The sequence below is a fragment of the Falco naumanni genome, chromosome 10 (genome assembly GCF_017639655.2).
Source record: "Falco naumanni isolate bFalNau1 chromosome 10, bFalNau1.pat, whole genome shotgun sequence".
In the NCBI taxonomy this organism is placed as follows: Eukaryota; Metazoa; Chordata; class Aves; order Falconiformes; family Falconidae; genus Falco; species Falco naumanni.
The window spans coordinates 37,028,370-37,045,082 of NC_054063.1; the positions used below are offsets into that span (position 1 = coordinate 37,028,370).

At 57.2% G+C, this 16,713-nt stretch overlaps 1 protein-coding gene across 3 annotated transcripts in view; it reads left to right on the forward strand.

The window, feature by feature from the left end:
* DLGAP4 (DLG associated protein 4) overlaps positions 1-16,713 on the forward strand; it is a 207,111-nt gene that overhangs the window by 65,251 nt on the left and 125,147 nt on the right. For all 3 annotated transcript variants that reach the window (XM_040607891.1, XM_040607888.1, XM_040607889.1), the window contains exon 2: positions 12,499-12,644. The gene's annotated coding sequence lies outside the window, so the exon portion shown is untranslated. The remainder of the gene's footprint in view (positions 1-12,498; positions 12,645-16,713) is intronic.

Sequence of the window (16,713 nt, forward strand, 5' to 3'; positions counted from 1 at the left end):
ACATGGGCAAAGTCCAGCTGTGCTGGGATTGGCTGGGCCAGATTCCAACTAGGCTGGGATGGCTTGGGGCAGAAACCTAATGCCCTTGGTTTGCATGGGCAAAATCCAGCTGGGCTGGGATTGGCTGGGGCAGAATCCAGCTAGGCCGGGATGGCTTGCGGCAGAAACCTAATGCCCTCGGTTTGCATGGGCAAAGTCCAGGTGGACTGGGATTGGCTGGGGCAGAATCCGACTAGGCTGGGATGTCTTGGGGCAGAAACCTAATGCCCTCGGTTCGCCTGGGCAAAGTCCAGCTGGATTGGGATTGGCTGGGGCAGAACCCGACTAGGCTGGGATGGCTTGGGGCAGAAACCTAATGCCCTCGGTTTGCATGGGCAAAGTCCATCTGTGCTGGGATTGGCTGAGGCAGAGTCCGGCTGGGCTGGGATTGGCTGGGGCAGAATCCGACTAGGCTGGGATGGCTTGGGGCAGAAACCTAATGCCCTTGGTTTGCATGGGCAAAGTCCAGCTGGGCTTGGATTGGCTGAGGCAGAATCCAATTAGGCTGGGATGGCTTGGGGCAGAAACCTAATGCCCTTGGTTTGCATGGGCAAAGTCCAGCTGGGCTGGGATTGGCTGGGGCAGAACCCGACTAGGCTGGGATGGCTTGGGGCAGAAACCTAATGCCCTCGGTTTGCATGGGCAAAGTCCAGCTGGGCTGGGATTGGCTGGGGCAGAATCCAACTAGTCTGGGATGGCTTGGGGCAGAATTCGACTAGGCTGGGATGGCTTGGGGCAGAAACGTCATGCCCTTGGTTTGCATGGGCAAAGTCCAGCTGTATTGGGATTGGCTGAGGCAAAGTCCAGCTGGTCTGGGATTGGCTGAGGCAGAGTCCAGCTGGTCTGGGATTGGCTGGGGCAGAATCTGAGTAGGCTGGGATGGCTTGGGGCAGAAACCTACTGCCCTTGGTTTGCATGGACAAAGTCCAGCTGTATTGCGATTGGCTGAGGCAAAGTCCAGCTGTGCTGGGGTTGGCTAAGGCAGAGTCCGGCTGGGCTGGGATTGGCTGGGGCAGAATCCGACTAGGCTGGGATGGCTTGGGGCAGAAACCTAATGCCCTCAGTTTGCATGGGCAAAGTCCAGCTGGGTTGGGATTGGCTGGGGCAGAACCCGACTAGGCTGGGATGGCTTGGGGCAGAAACCTAATGCCCTCGGTTTGCATGGGCAAAGTCCATCTGTGCTGGGATTGGCTGGGGCAGAGTCCGGCTGGGCTGGGAGTGGCTGGGGCAGAATCCGACTAGGCTGGGATGGCTTGGGGCAGAAACCTAATGCCCTTGGTTTGCATGGGCAAAGTCCAGCTGGGCTTGGATTGGCTGAGGCAGAGTCCGGCTGGGCTGGGATTGGCTGAGGCAGAATCCAACTGGGCTGGGATGGCTTGGGGTAGAATCCTAATGCCCTTGGTTTGCATGGGTAGAGTCCAGCTGTGCTGGGATTGGCTGAGGCAGAGTCCGGCTGGGCTGGGATGGCTTGCGGCTGAAACCTAATGCCCTTGGTCTGGATGTTAAAAGTCCAGCTGTATTGCGATTGGCTGAGGCAAAGTCCAGCTGTGCTGGGATTGACTGGGGGAGATTCCAACTAGGCTGGGATGGCTTGGGGCAGAAACCTAATGCCCTCGGTTCGCATGGGCAAAGTCCAGCTGTGCTGGGATTGGCTGGGGCAGAATCTGACTAGGCTGGGATGGCTTGGGGCAGAAACCTAATGCCCTTGGTTTGCATGGGCAAAGTCCAGCTGGGCTGGGATTGGCTGGGGCAGAATCCAACTAGTCTGGGATGGCTTGGGGCAGAATCCGACTAGGCTGGGATGGCTTGGGGCAGAAACCTAATGCCCTTGGTTTGCATGGGCAAAGGACAGCTGTATTGGGATTGGCTGAGGCAAAGTCCAGCTGTGCTGGGATTGGCTAAGGCAGAGTCCGGCTGGGCTGGGATTGGCTGTGTCAGAATCTGACTAGGCTGGGATGGCTTGGGGCAGAAACCTACTGCCCTTGGTTTGCATGGACAAAGTCCAGCTGTATTGCGATTGGCTGAGGCAAAGTCCAGCTGTGCTGGGGTTGGCTAAGGCAGAGTCCGGCTGGGCTGGGATTGGCTGGGGCAGAATCCGACTAGGCTGGGATGGCTTGGGGCAGAAACCTAATGCCCTCAGTTTGCATGGGCAAAGTCCAGCTGGGTTGGGATTGGCTGGGGCAGAACCCGACTAGGCTGGGATGGCTTGGGGCAGAAACCTAATGCCCTCGGTTTGCATGGGCAAAGTCCAGCTGTGCTGGGATTGGCTGAGGCAGAGTCCGATTAGGCTGGGATGGCTTGCGGTTGAAACCTAATGCCCTTGGTCTGGATGTTAAAAGTCCAGCTGTATTGGGATTGGCTGAGGCAAAGTCCAGCTGTGCTGGGATTGGCTGGGGCAGAACCCGACTAGGCTGGGATGGCTTGGGGCAGAAACCTAATGCCCTCGGTTTGCATGGGCAAAGTCCATCTGTGCTGGGATTGGCTGGGGCAGAGTCCGGCTGGGCTGGGATTGGCTGGGGCAGAATCCGACTAGGCTGGGATGGCTTGGGGCAGAAACCTAATGCCCTTGGTTTGCATGGGCAAAGTCCAGCTGTGCTGGGATTGGCTGGGGCAGAATCCGACTAGGCTGGGATGGCTTGGGGCAGAAACCTAATGCCCTCTGTTTGCATGGGCAAAGTCCAGCTGTGCTGGGATTGGCTGAGGCAGAGTCCGGCTGGGCTGGGATTGGCTGAGGCAGAATCCAACTGGGCTGGGATGGCTTGGGGTAGAATCCTAATGCCCTCGGTTTGCATGGGTAGAGTCCAGCTGTGCTGGGATTGGCTGAGGCAGAGTCCGATTAGGCTGGGATGGCTTGCGGCTGAAACCTAATGCCATTGGTCTGGATGTTAAAAGTCCAGCTGTATTGCGATTGGCTGAGGCAAAGTCCAGCTGTGCTGGGATTGACTGGGGCAGATTCCAATTAGGCTGGGATGGCTTGGGGCAGAAACCTAATGCCCTCGGTTTGCATGGGCAAAGTCCAGCTGGGCTGGGATTGGCTGAGGCGGAGTCCGGCTGGGCTGGGATTGGCTGAGGCAGAATCCAACTAGGCTGGGATGGCTTGGGGTAGAATCCTAATGCCCTTGGTTTGCATGGGTAGAGTCCAGCTGTGCTGGGATTGGCTGAGGCAGAGTCCGATTAGGCTGGGATGGCTTGCGGCTGAAACCTAATGCCCTTGGTCTGGATGTTAAAAGTCCAGCTGTATTGGGATTGGATGAGGCAAAGTCCAGCTGTGCTGGGATTGGCTGGGGCAGAACCCGACTAGGCTGGGATGGCTTGGGGCAGACACCTAATGCCCTCGGTTTGCATGGGCAAAGTCCAGCTGGGCTGGGATTGGCTGGGGCAGAATCCAACTAGTCTGGGATGGCTTGGGGCAGAATCCGACTAGGCTGGGATGGCTTGGGGCAGAAACCTCATGCCCTTGGTTTGCATGGGCAAAGGACAGCTGTATTGGGATTGGCTGAGGCAAAGTCCAGCTGTGCTGGGATTGGCTGAGGCAGAGTCCAGCTGGTCTGGGATTGGCTGGGGCAGAATCCGACTAGGCTGGGATGGCTTGGGGCAGAAACCTACTGCCCTTGGTTTGCATGGACAAAGTCCAGCTGTATTGCGATTGGCTGAGGCAAAGTCCAGCTGTGCTGGGGTTGGCTAAGGCAGAGTCCGGCTGGGCTGGGATTGGCTGGGGCAGAATCCGACTAGGCTGGGATGGCTTGGGGCAGAAACCTAATGCCCTCAGTTTGCATGGGCAAAGTCCAGCTGGGTTGGGATTGGCTGGGGCAGAGTCCGGCTGGGCTGGGATGGCTTGGGGCAGAAACCTAATGCCCTCGGTTTGCATGGGCAAAGTCCAGTTGTGCTGGGATTGGCTGGGGCAGAGTCCAGCTGGGCTGGGATTGGCTGGGGCAGAATCCGACTAGGCTGGGATGGCTTGGGGCAGAAACCTAATGCCCTCAGTTTGCATGGGCAAAGTCCAGCTGTGCTGGGATTGGCTGGGGCAGAACCCGACTAGGCTGGGATGGCTTGGGGCAGAAACCTAATGCCCTCGGTTTGCATGGGCAAAGTCCAGTTGTGCTGGGATTGGCTGGGGCAGAGTCCGGCTGGGCTGGGATTGGCTGGGGCAGAATCCGACTAGGCTGGGATGGCTTGGGGCAGAAACCTAATGCCCTTGGTTTGCATGGGCAAAGTCCAGCTGGGCTGGGATTGGCTGGGGCAGAATCCGACTAGGCTGGGATGGCTTGGGGCAGAAACCTAATGCCCTTGGTTTGCATGGGCAAAGTCTAGCTGTGCTGGGATTGGCTGAGGCAGAGTCTGGCTGGGCTGGGATTGGCTGAGGCAGAATCCAACTGGGCTGGGATGGCTTGGGGTAGAATCCTAATGCCCTCGGTTTGCATGGGTAGAGTCCAGCTGTGCTGGGATTGGCTGAGGCAGAGTCCGATTAGGCTGGGATGGCTTGCGGCTGAAACCTAATGCCATTGGTCTGGATGTTAAAAGTCCAGCTGTATTGGGATTGGCTGAGGCAAAGTCCAGCTGTGCTGGGATTGACTGGGGCAGATTCCAATTAGGCTGGGATGGCTTGGGGCAGAAACCTAATGCCCTCGGTTTGCATGGGCAAAGTCCAGCTGGGCTGGGATTGGCTGAGGCGGAGTCCGGCTGGGCTGGGATTGGCTGAGGCAGAATCCAACTAGGCTGGGATGGCTTGAGGTAGAATCCTAATGCCCTCGGTTTGCATGGGTAGAGTCCAGCTGTGCTGGGATTGGCTGAGGCAGAGTCCGATTAGGCTGGGATGGCTTGCGGCTGAAACCTAATGCCCTTGGTCTGGATGTTAAAAGTCCAGCTGTATTGGGATTGGCTGAGGCAAAGTCCAGCTGTGCTGGGATTGACTGGGGGAGATTCCAACTAGGCTGGGATGGCTTGGGGCAGAAACCTAATGCCCTCGGTTTGCATGGGCAAAGTCCAGCTGTGCTGGGATTGGCTGGGGCAGAGTCCGGCTGGGCTGGGATTGGCTGGGGCAGAATCCGACTAGGCTGGGATGGCTTGGGGCAGAAACCTAATGCCCTCAGTTTGCATGGGCAAAGTCCAGCTGTGCTGGGATTGGCTGGGGCAGAACCCGACTAGGCTGGGATGGCTTGGGGCAGAAACCTACTGCCCTTGGTTTGCATGGACAAAGTCCAGCTGTATTGCGATTGGCTGAGGCAAAGTCCAGCTGTGCTGGGGTTGGCTAAGGCAGAGTCCGGCTGGGCTGGGATTGGCTGGGGCAGAATCCGACTAGGCTGGGATGGCTTGGGGCAGAAACCTAATGCCCTCAGTTTGCATGGGCAAAGTCCAGCTGGGTTGGGATTGGCTGGGGCAGAACCCGACTAGGCTGGGATGGCTTGGGGCAGAAACCTAATGCCCTCGGTTTGCATGGGCAAAGTCCATCTGTGCTGGGATTGGCTGGGGCAGAGTCCGGCTGGGCTGGGAGTAGCTGGGACAGAATCCGACTAGGCTGGGATGGCTTGGGGCAGAAACCTAATGCCCTTGGTTTGCATGGGCAAAGTCCAGCTGGGCTTGGATTGGCTGAGGCAGAGTCCGGCTGGGCTGGGATTGGCTGAGGCAGAATCCAACTGGGCTGGGATGGCTTGGGGTAGAATCCTAATGCCCTTGGTTTGCATGGGTAGAGTCCAGCTGTGCTGGGATTGGCTGAGGCAGAGTCCGATTAGGCTGGGATGGCTTGCGGCTGAAACCTAATGCCCTTGGTCTGGATGTTAAAAGTCCAGCTGTATTGCGATTGGCTGAGGCAAAGTCCAGCTGTGCTGGGATTGGCTGGGGCAGAATCCGACTAGGCTGGGATGGCTTGGGGCAGAAACCTAATGCCCTCGGTTCGCATGGGCAAAGTCCAGCTGTGCTGGGATTGGCTGGGGCAGAATCTGACTAGGCTGGGATGGCTTGGGGCAGAAACCTAATGCCCTTGGTTTGCATGGGCAAAGTCCAGCTGGGCTGGGATTGGCTGGGGCAGAATCCAACTAGTCTGGGATGGCTTGGGGCAGAATCCGACTAGGCTGGGATGGCTTGGGGCAGAAACCTAATGCCCTTGGTTTGCATGGACAAAGTCCAGCTGTATTGCGATTGGCTGAGGCAAAGTCCAGCTGTGCTGGGGTTGGCTAAGGCAGAGTCCGGCTGGGCTGGGATTGGCTGGGGCAGAATCCGACTAGGCTGGGATGGCTTGGGGCAGAAACCTAATGCCCTCAGTTTGCATGGGCAAAGTCCAGCTGGGTTGGGATTGGCTGGGGCAGAACCCGACTAGGCTGGGATGGCTTGGGGCAGAAACCTAATGCCCTCGGTTTGCATGGGCAAAGTCCAGCTGTGCTGGGATTGGCTGGGGCAGAGTCCGGCTGGGCTGGGATTGGCTGGGGCAGAATCCGACTAGGCTGGGATGGCTTGGGGCAGAAACCTAATGCCCTTGGTTTGCATGGGCAAAGTCCAGCTGGGCTGGGATTGGCTGGGGCAGAATCCGACTAGGCTGGGATGGCTTGGGGCAGAAACCTAATGCCCTCTGTTTGCATGGGCAAAGTCCAGCTGTGCTGGGATTGGCTGAGGCAGAGTCCGGCTGGGCTGGGATTGGCTGAGGCAGAATCCAACTGGGCTGGGATGGCTTGGGGTAGAATCCTAATGCCCTCGGTTTGCATGGGTAGAGTCCAGCTGTGCTGGGATTGGCTGAGGCAGAGTCCGATTAGGCTGGGATGGCTTGCGGCTGAAACCTAATGCCATTGGTCTGGATGTTAAAAGTCCAGCTGTATTGCGATTGGCTGAGGCAAAGTCCAGCTGTGCTGGGATTGACTGGGGCAGATTCCAATTAGGCTGGGATGGCTTGGGGCAGAAACCTAATGCCCTCGGTTTGCATGGGCAAAGTCCAGCTGGGCTGGGATTGGCTGAGGCGGAGTCCGGCTGGGCTGGGATTGGCTGAGGCAGAATCCAACTAGGCTGGGATGGCTTGGGGTAGAATCCTAATGCCCTTGGTTTGCATGGGTAGAGTCCAGCTGTGCTGGGATTGGCTGGGGCAGAACCCGACTAGGCTGGGATGGCTTGGGGCAGAAACCTAATGCCCTCGGTTCGCATGGGCAAAGTCCAGCTGTGCTGGGATTGGCTGGGGCAGAATCTGACTAGGCTGGGATGGCTTGGGGCAGAAACCTAATGCCCTCTGTTCGCATGGGCAGAGTCCAGCTGTGCTGGGATTGCCTGAGGCAGAGTCCAGCTGGTCTGGGATTGGCTGTGTCAAAATCCGACTAGGCTGGGATGGCTTGGGGCAGACACCTAATGCCCTCGGTTTGCATGGGCAAAGTCCAGCTGGGCTGGGATTGGCTGGGGCAGAATCCAACTAGTCTGGGATGGCTTGGGGCAGAATCCGACTAGGCTGGGATGGCTTGGGGCAGAAACCTCATGCCCTTGGTTTGCATGGGCAAAGGACAGCTGTATTGGGATTGGCTGAGGCAAAGTCCAGCTGGTCTGGGATTGGCTGAGGCAGAGTCCAGCTGGTCTGGGATTGGCTGGGGCAGAATCCGACTAGGCTGGGATGGCTTGGGGCAGAAACCTACTGCCCTTGGTTTGCATGGACAAAGTCCAGCTGTATTGCGATTGGCTGAGGCAAAGTCCAGCTGTGCTGGGGTTGGCTAAGGCAGAGTCCGGCTGGGCTGGGATTGGCTGGGGCAGAATCCGACTAGGCTGGGATGGCTTGGGGCAGAAACCTAATGCCCTCAGTTTGCATGGGCAAAGTCCAGCTGGGTTGGGATTGGCTGGGGCAGAGTCCGGCTGGGCTGGGATGGCTTGGGGCAGAAACCTAATGCCCTCGGTTTGCATGGGCAAAGTCCAGTTGTGCTGGGATTGGCTGGGGCAGAGTCCGGCTGGGCTGGGATTGGCTGGGGCAGAATCCGACTAGGCTGGGATGGCTTGGGGCAGAAACCTAATGCCCTCAGTTTGCATGGGCAAAGTCCAGCTGTGCTGGGATTGGCTGGGGCAGAACCCGACTAGGCTGGGATGGCTTGGGGCAGAAACCTAATGCCCTCGGTTTGCATGGGCAAAGTCCAGTTGTGCTGGGATTGGCTGGGGCAGAGTCCGGCTGGGCTGGGATTGGCTGGGGCAGAATCCGACTAGGCTGGGATGGCTTGGGGCAGAAACCTAATGCCCTTGGTTTGCATGGGCAAAGTCCAGCTGGGCTGGGATTGGCTGGGGCAGAATCCGACTAGGCTGGGATGGCTTGGGGCAGAAACCTAATGCCCTTGGTTTGCATGGGTAGAGTCCAGCTGCGCTGGGATTGGCTGAGGCAGAGTCCGATTAGGCTGGGATGGCTTGCGGCTGAAACCTAATGCCATTGGTCTGGATGTTAAAAGTCCAGCTGTATTGGGATTGGCTGAGGCAAAGTCCAGCTGTGCTGGGATTGACTGGGGCAGATTCCAATTAGGCTGGGATGGCTTGGGGCAGAAACCTAATGCCCTCGGTTTGCATGGGCAAAGTCCAGCTGGGCTGGGATTGGCTTAGGCGGAGTCCGGCTGGGCTGGGATTGGCTGAGGCAGAATCCAACTAGGCTGGGATGGCTTGAGGTAGAATCCTAATGCCCTTGGTTTGCATGGGTAGAGTCCAGCTGTGCTGGGATTGGCTGAGGCAGAGTCCGATTAGGCTGGGATGGCTTGCGGCTGAAACCTAATGCCCTTGGTCTGGATGTTAAAAGTCCAGCTGTATTGGGATTGGCTGAGGCAAAGTCCAGCTGTGCTGGGATTGGCTGGGGCAGAACCCGACTAGGCTGGGATGGCTTGGGGCAGAAACCTAATGCCCTCGGTTCGCATGGGCAAAGTCCAGCTGTGCTGGGATTGGCTGGGGCAGAATCTGACTAGGCTGGGATGGCTTGGGGCAGAAACCTAATGCCCTCTGTTCGCATGGGCAGAGTCCAGCTGTGCTGGGATTGCCTGAGGCAGAGTCCAGCTGTGCTGGGATTGGCTGTGTCAAAATCCGACTAGGCTGGGATGGCTTGGGGCAGAAACCTAATGCCCTCGGTTTGCATGGGCAAAGTCCAGCTGGTCTGGGATTGGCTGGGGCAGAATCCAACTAGGCTGGGATGGCTTGGGGCAGAATCCGACTAGGCTGGGATGGCTTGGGGCAGAAACCTAATGCCCTTGGTTTGCATGGGCAAAGGACAGCTGTATTGGGATTGGCTGAGGCAAAGTCCAGCTGGTCTGGGATTGGCTGAGGCAGAGTCCAGCTGGTCTGGTATTGGCTGGGGCAGAATCTGACTAGGCTGGGATGGCTTGGGGCAGAAACCTACTGCCCTTGGTTTGCATGGACAAAGTCCAGCTGTATTGCGATTGGCTGAGGCAAAGTCCAGCTGTGCTGGGGTTGGCTAAGGCAGAGTCCGGCTGGGCTGGGATTGGCTGGGGCAGAATCCGACTAGGCTGGGATGGCTTGGGGCAGAAACCTAATGCCCTCAGTTTGCATGGGCAAAGTCCAGCTGGGTTGGGATTGGCTGGGGCAGAGTCCGGCTGGGCTGGGATTGGCTGGGGCAGAACCCGACTAGGCTGGGATGGCTTGGGGCAGAAACCTAATGCCCTCGGTTTGCATGGGCAAAGTCCAGTTGTGCTGGGATTGGCTGGGGCAGAGTCCGGCTGGGCTGGGATTGGCTGGGGCAGAACCCGACTAGGCTGGGATGGCTTGGGGCAGAAACCTAATGCCCTCGGTTTGCATGGGCAAAGTCCAGTTGTGCTGGGATTGGCTGGGGCAGAACCCGACTAGGCTGGGATGGCTTGGGGCAGAAACCTAATGCCCTCAGTTTGCATGGGCAAAGTCCAGCTGTGCTGGGATTGGCTGGGGCAGAACCCGACTAGGCTGGGATGGCTTGGGGCAGAAACCTAATGCCCTCAGTTTGCATGGGCAAAGTCCAGTTGTGCTGGGATTGGCTGGGGCAGAGTCCGGCTGGGCTGGGATTGGCTGGGGCAGAACCCGACTAGGCTGGGATGGCTTGGGGCAGAAACCTAATGCCCTTGGTTTGCATGGGCAAAGTCCATCTGTGCTGGTATTGGCTGGGGCAGAGTCCGGCTGGGCTGGGATTGGCTGGGGCAGAATCCGACTAGGCTGGGATGGCTTGGGGCAGAAACCTAATGCCCTTGGTTTGCATGGGCAAAGTCCATCTGTGCTGGTATTGTCTGGGGCAGAGTCCGGCTGGGCTGGGATTGGCTGAGGCAGAATCCAACTGGGCTGGGATGGCTTGGGGTAGAATCCTAATGCCCTCGGTTTGCATGGGTAGAGTCCAGCTGTGCTGGGATTGGCTGAGGCAGAGTCCGATTAGGCTGGGATGGCTTGCGGCTGAAACCTAATGCCATTGGTCTGGATGTTAAAAGTCCAGCTGTATTGGGATTGGCTGAGGCAAAGTCCAGCTGTGCTGGGATTGACTGGGGGAGATTCCAATTAGGCTGGGATGGCTTGGGGCAGAAACCTAATGCCCTCGGTTTGCATGGGCAAAGTCCAGCTGGATTGCGATTGGCTGAGGCAGAGTCCAGCTGTGCTGGGATTGGCTGGGGCAGAATCTGACTAGGCTGGGATGGCTTCGGGCAGAAACCTAATGCTCTTGGATCTCATGGGCAGGGTCCATATTCACGAGCTGAGTGCATGAGAACCTGCACCAGGAGCTGCCCCTCTGATGTCGGTCCCCACTTATGACAAGGAGCCTTCACCAGAGGATGCAGGTCAACAGTTCTAACTGCCTTCCTCTCCCCTGGTGCTGGTGTGGGGATTATGGGACATGAGGAAGAAAAAGTGCCTGGCTTTCTCAGAGTATCAAGCTGGAGAGGAAGCAACTTGTGTCTGCTTTGCTGCAGCAGCTGTCAAGCTCCGGTGCCATCCATGGAGCATGGGCTGGGGCTGGAGATCCAGGTGGTGATGTCTCTCAGAAATGCTTCTGAAGGAGGAGCAGAACTCTGCAGAGAGCACGTTGCCTCTGGCCCCACAATCAGCAGGCAGAAGAAGGAATTCCCAGAGGGAATTCAGCTTGGTGCTGAAGTGCAGTCGGAGCTGGGACGTGCAGATCCCCTTACTGGAAGGAAAGACTATGGGGAGAGATTCCACCCTGCTCCAAGGTCTCCTGATTGGGACTGTGCTGTCCTTGTTCCCGCTTGGATTTCAGGCTCCTGACAGGAAATATGAACATTTGGAGCTGCCTTCTGTCCCCTATATGTTTCCCTCAGAGCTCCCCCATCTCCTGCACTGAGGGGGCTGCAGGCACAGAAGGACAGGTCATGTTTGAGGGGTGCTGAGCTGCTCTCAGGTGTCCGGGCATGCCACAGCCAGCTGTGCTGTGCTGCTTCCCAGGCTGGGGACCAGCTCAGACCATTCCTGCACCAAGGCTGTATTATCCCCATTCTTAATGCCCTTATCTTGAAGACTCCCCTCAGATTAAAGCCCAGGCAGCCAGTTCCCTCCCTGGATTTATTGCAATGCAGTTTTCTTCCTTTAATCTGATCAGAGTGTAAGCTGCTCTTTTCAAAGTGCATGGGGGGGACAGATGTGCATGTCACTGGTGCGGTGAGCCAGGCTGACCGAAAGCAGTGGGAAGGTGCCCTGTTCTTTAGCTTGGTGGCACATCTGACTGTTTTCATGGCTTGAGCCCTGTTTCTCCTCCAAGCTTCTGAGAGCAGCTGTGTGATGTCCCAAGTACACCAGCAGTCATAAGGCAAAAGGTTTGCCTCAGAGCAGGAAGATTTTCTTACCATGCTGGATGGTGTCTGTTGACCTTCCTGGACACCCTTGTTAAGCTGGAGCCCAGTGTTTTCTGTGACAGCCATGGGGACCCTGGTGTCAGGGAAATGGTGCTGGCCATTTTGACAAGACCCTAGCAGGGGTTCAGGTGACATCTGAGGATTTGACCTCAGAAGTGTGACTGTCACCCATTCATGGTGGACTCATGGTTGTTCCTGATGAGCTCATGAGTCCATGGCCATGCTTGGAGCAGGGCTGGAGAAGCCAGGGGTGGACTGGTATCCCTGTCAAGTTCCTTCTTTGCCTCTGCCTCTGGCTCTGCTGAGGGACTGAGGAGCTGAGACCACTGCTCTCTGCACAGCTGGCTCCGTGTGAGGGCTCTCCCAGTCCTGATGGGTGTCCTCTGGGTCATCCTCACTCAGAGTGTTCCCAGAGAAGGCAGGGGCGCACATAGAGCCGGGGAGGGCTGGTGGAGAGGAGTGCCTGGGGGAGATGCTGGCTATGGGTGTGTGCTGAACCTGACATGTGGTGATACATCTGGGATCTGGGTACTGTGAAGCAGGAGCATCCATCTCTGATGGACCCCTCCCTCACTGGGTGGGCCTGAAGGGACATGGGGTGGGGGAAGATGGGGGGAGGACTCTTTCATGATGGGGAAAGGGCTGGGGTTAATCCATGCCTTTCTGAACTCACATTTGTCTTTACCTTCCACAGCCCAAGGAGCCTGGTGAGCACGGTCACAGAGCTACAGCCTGGCTCTGCCCACCCCGCAGCCAGCGCATGGACCACCAACATCCTCCCTCTCATGAATGACAGCAGCATCCTGGCAGACGAGACACCTTGGAGAGAGTGTCCAGACTGTGAGTGCTCTGGGCCCCGCAGGGTCATGGTGCTGCTCCGTGGGGTTTCCTTGGGGCAAAAGGCAAGAGGAGCCTGTGGGTGCTGGAAAGCTGTGGGCTTCCCCTCTCTCGGGATGCTGTTGCCCTGTGAGGCAAAAAGAGAGCCTGGGTGCCAAGCGGAAACAAAGGAGGAGAGGTACTGCTGGCAGGGTAGGGGATACGGGGGGCTGTCTGGGGTGCACAGGTGAGCTGATATGGGGTGCTGGCATGGCCCCACAGGCCTGAGGCAGAGGGTGATGGAGGACTCTGTTACAGGCATGTCTGGGGGCAGGGAGAGCTGTGACAGTGTGCTCCAGGTGATGGCTGTGATGCTGGGCAGCAGCTGGAGCAATGCTAGAGCACAGGAGCATCCAGGCTCCTGCTGGGACTGTGGGGCAGAGACCAGTGTGACCGGGCCAGCCATGAGCCAAGAGGCAAGCAGCCCCAGGAGGCACCTGCACCCACCAGGTGTAGGTGCAATGGGATCTGTGGGGCTGCCCCTCACCGTGGTTTGCTTTCTGCTCTCCCCTGTTAACCTTTTCCATGAGTTCAGCTACATGTGGCGGTCTGCAAGGTCCCTGACTTCCTGTGGGCTAGGTAGGCAAGAGGAGCATGCAGATGCTTGACCCTCTCCAGCAAGCCAGAGAAGGAGGCTCCTGCAGGGGACGGATGCAGCCCTCTCAGGCACATGGAAAACCTGTATTTCTCCCCCAGAAAACCTGTATTTCTCCCCCAGCGAGAGAGAGAGGAGCTTGTGCAATGGGCAGGGCTCTGGATTCAATCAGTGTTGTCACAGCTGCTAAGGTCCATTGGGAAGGAACTTGTTCTAAAAGCAGCAGACACGTGAGAGATGGTGAATAGGCAGGGCAAACCTACAGAGGAGTAAATCACATGCCTTCTCCACATCAGGAGATATCGCCTGCCATGTCCCAGGATGTGACACTGAGCTGAGCCCCGTCAGCAGCTCAGCCAAACCCAAACATTCAAAAAGTCCTGGTTTGGCCTCCCAGAGGGAGAAGATGGTCATAAAATCCAAAAAGCATCAAGAGCATGTCAGGGGCATTTCCTTCACAGCCCTGAAGCCTTGGTCAACAGCAAGTGGCTGTGGGACCCCGAGGGGTGGAAGACAGTGCAGAGTCTGGTGTGGGTGCCCTGTCCTGGCCCTGACGCCACTTAGAAGTAAATAACAGCTTCTGCAGAGAGCACAGGCTGCCGGAGGGCTCTTGACCCTCAGAACACGAGGCTTTCTCAGTACAGCAGCTACTAAAACCCTTCTTTGAATTGTCACAGGAAAATCCATGATGCTTTCTAACCAAGCTGATCTTTTTGCCCACCCTCCGGGCCAACAGAAGAGTCTTTGTAACCTTCTGGTGTCATTGGGGAAGAAGAGGCATATGGTTTCCTGCAGGCTGGCGTACATGGAGGTTTCTCCTTAACATTGAGACTCCGGCAAGTGGTGCAGAGGTCTCGAGGAGATTTGGGGATGAGGATGGCAGTCAGGCATACGTGCATGGAGGGATGGGCTGTGCACCTGGGTGGCTGCTGTGTTGGACTGAGGATGAGGTTCATGTGCAACTGCAACCTCATCCCCCTCTGCACTGCAGAAAAGACCTTCTCCAGCCTTCCTCCTGAACAGCACATGCACAAACAGCAAACACTACCAATGCAAACCGAGCACGTGGTTTGGTGATGACTGAGGCACAGCGATGCTCCAGGCAGCTCCCACGCACTGTGTTGCCAAAGACAGGGAAAGGGCCAGAAGGAAATAAAATCAGATGGGCTTCGGTGTTCCCTGGATGTTACATCCAGGAGGATGGGTGTCTGATCTTGGTTTCTGATGTGGGAAGGGAGTCTGGAGAACAAATGGTCACAGTCCCCATGGGGCACAAAGGTGGGTGGTCACATGAGGGACAGTGGTGTCCTTAGGGTAGGAGAAACCAGCGGGAGCACCCCTGGACTCTGGGAGGCCACCACACTGTCGGGACCACCGCTCTCCCCCAGGACCTGCATGGCACTGCAAGCCCAGCCCCTGTCCCCTCTGCGAGAGCAGCAGGCAGCAGGAGCAGGGCCCTCGCTGGCTGGCCTTCTCTGCCTCCCCGCTCCCCAGCAACCACCTGTATGTCTCTTTCTCTTAACTGCAGTTGCTTGATTTCTCTTTGGGTTCTTTTTTTTTTTTTAGTAGGTGACACGTTTTGTTCGAAGCACTTAATTACCTCTTGGGATGCATTTCATTTATTCATTAAGATAGAAATTGGAGTTGTCGGATTTGCTTTATTTTACTATTTTTTTCCTTCTTTTTTCCCTTCTCTGTTTCGTAAGGAAAGGGTGAAGAAAAAAATACACACATACCTCCAGTATCTGTGTACCCAGCCTATCTCCTCTGTGCCTCCCAGGATCTGCCATAGCTCCGGAGCAGAGGAGTGGTGATGGGGAGGCATGGTCCGCCCTGGCAGTCTGTTGGCACACCATAGCTCCTTGGAAACTGGCAGGTAAATGGCAGTGGCAGTGCCAATGCCAGCTCCCACACCGCTGCCATGGAAGATGCTGGGAGGTGAGAGGCATGTGCCACATGCTCTGGCACAGGGCAGGAGTGCTTGAGATGGGGGCCTTGCAGCCTGAGCCCCCTCTGCCCAGGCAGCCACAGCGCTGCCCACAGTGGGGTGCTGAGGGGATGAGTGGGGGGACTAGCCATGCCTCAGGCTGCTGATGCCATCAGCCTACCGGGGAAGCTGTGTCATGGGGGCACAGACAGGCCTGGTTCTTCCTCTCTGACCTGGATGTGAGAGCAGAAAAGCCCTGGAGATGTCTTTGCTTGTGCTTCTGCAAGGCTCGAGGGTCAGGGCCAAGGATGTGTGCACAGGACGTGGTCCTGCCCAGCCCATGCGACTGGAAGGTACCCGCTGCTGGTATGGTGGTGGGCTCCATGGTGGCATTTGGGGATGCTGTGGCTGCACAGTGTGTTGGTCTGCGAGTGGGGGTCAGCATGTAGCGGGTGATGTCCCAGGAGGCAGGTGGCAGAGCTCAGGACAGCCTGGCTGTGGGGAGGCATAGCTGCACTGCTGGATGGGCATTATAGCACGGCCAGGCAGTGGGTTGGCATCCAGGTGATGATTCAGTGATGCTAAGGAGGGAGGAGCAGCGGGCATCTCTGTTGCTAGAGCTGCCCTTCCCACTGAAGGACACATGCAGGAGCAGAACGCAGTGGTGGGACACACAGTGCTTCATTGGTGCCATCTCTGGGTGCCCCTGCTCTCCCGTGTTGTGGGGCAGGCTGGAAATGAAGGGTCAGCCTCTCCCTGTGCCTCTTCCCAGAGCAAAGGTGTGTCCCCCACCCAAGGCCAGGCTGGCAGCCTTGGCTGGGTTTTGCGACAGGTGGTTTTCCCCAGACCTGGTGTGTGCTCGTTCCCAGCCAAGCTCGCAGTGAGCAGCCCTTGGCAGGACCACCCCCCGCAGGTGGAGATGGAGCCACTGAGCAGGACCTGGAGCTGCTCTCCTCCACCTGCTTGCCCTGTGCCAGGGAGGCCAAACCCCTCCTGGCACCCATCTGAGGGTGGCTGGATGCTCCAGCACCTTCAAGATGCAGGATTTTGCTTCTGGCTGTCTTAAGCAGGGGCCTTCTTGCAGTTTCTGCACAGGGTGCTCAGTGAAGCATGTCTTCAGAAAGAGGACTTGGGTCCTTATCACTAGCCAGGACTTCTGCTTTCATAATCCTGAACGTACCAGAAAATGCAAGCGTGACTGTCTTTCTCTGGATGTACGTCTCATCACAGGGCTCTGGTCTCACTCTGCATTTGCGTTTCTGCCCAGAGAATTTGAAACCCAAACGGCCCCTTCCACCAGAGACATGGCTGTATCGCGGCAAACCTCGTGCTGCCTATCAGTTGTGAGGAACCAGTAACTCCAATTAACTGAAAAGAGAAAGGCACCTCGCACTAGAAGTCCCCATCTCTCTGCTGCCTGGTGGCTGTGCACAGAGGGCTCTAGGGTGCTTGCTGTCTCTGCTGGATAATTGCATAAACCACCCGTGCCCTGAGTTTTGGGTTTGGGGGTG